Genomic DNA, 1,581 nt, shown 5'->3' with positions numbered 1-1,581 from the left:
AATACGACATAAAATAATATTCTTATTAGAGCTTTTTGCACAAATATGACTAGAGCCCGTTTGGATGAATTTGTAAAAATAATTTTTTATGTCTTATTTATTTTATAAGTGTTTTTTTTATAAAAGTTAAAGCTATTTAGATTTTTAAAAAAACAAATTGGTTTTTGAAAAAAATATTTTACTTTTAACTTATGCTTTTTTCAAAGCTAAAATATTTAGCTTCCAAAAAAAGCATGTTTTTGGGGTTTTTTTTATGACTTCTGATTTTTTTTTAAAGCAGACATCCAAATGGACTTTATACTAGAAGTATTTTTTTTCTGAAAAAAAAACAGTTTTTGGCTAAAAAACTCATCCAAACGAGCCCTAATTCATTTTACGAATTAATATGACATAACATAAACAATCTGCAATTTCAAAATGTTCAACTTATTATGCAATTTAACACGATTCAAAATGACACGCATATAACACGTGCATTGTCAATATTGAATGTTACGCATGATCTGTTAATATTTAACACGACAAAACATGATACAAATAACGAGGATTAGTGTCATATTTGTGAGTTGACACATAATACGGTATAAATTTTTTCATATTATATTATTTTCTACTAACACGAATTCAATAATAAAATGTGGGTCAATCCAAATATGAAAATTTCATGTCGTGTTCATATATCATATCAGTTATGATGTATGAAATTTTCATCCCTAGTTACATTAATTTTGCTATTATTATTTGCAACCAAGTAAAATAATTTCAGTTAATAATCTAATATCTTTTTACTTTCTGTTGAGAAATAAAGTGTAGTAAAAACATGTAAAATTAAAAAAGAGTAATAAAAGGATTGTTCTACGGCATTGAGTTTATATTTTATGGGATTGTAGTTTGTCTTTTAACATGACACCATCAAATTTTTTACACACACAATATTTTGTGGGACCCGCACATTTTAAAACAAAAAAAAAATTAAAAAAGTTAAGGCACGCAAAACGAATCTCTATAACATTACACAATCACTTTTCCTACAACATAACTCTTATAAAACCCATATTTTATTTACATTTCATAACAAGTACTAGTGGATTGGGGTGGGGCATAACCGTTGGCCCCCTTGGACTCCTTGCTTAAATATAGGTTTGCCCGTGGACCAGTATATATGGCCATAATCAAATTACAAAATTACAATGTGCAACCCATAACTCTAGCATTCACGCTTTATTTCTATAATCTTAATTTATAGCAAAAAGAAAAAGAAAAAGGAAATTAAATTTCTCTGCCACAATCGAGTAGAAGAACATAAATAAGACCGTCCCTTACCTTATACTATATCTCTTTTTCTTTACTCAAGCACGCGTATGGAAAACGAAACTCTTTTAACCACAAATCTATTTTAAAAAAAAATAATAAGGGAAAAGCAGTTCATGAAAGGGAGATTCCCAAGTAATAATCATGTGGGAGCTATGAAGTTTCAAACTTTCAAGGTTAGCTTTTTAATTATTTTAATTATATAATTATATAATCTTTACTTTCATAGAACATATCAAAGTGGGTTACCCATAAATTATTTTGAAAATC

Source organism: Gastrolobium bilobum, unplaced genomic scaffold, assembly GCF_033153095.1.
Source record: "Gastrolobium bilobum isolate Gb01-03AN ecotype WA unplaced genomic scaffold, APGP_CSIRO_Gbil_v1 utg3765, whole genome shotgun sequence".
In the NCBI taxonomy this organism is placed as follows: domain Eukaryota; kingdom Viridiplantae; phylum Streptophyta; class Magnoliopsida; order Fabales; family Fabaceae; genus Gastrolobium; species Gastrolobium bilobum.
Note: the sequence above shows the minus strand (reverse complement) of the source record.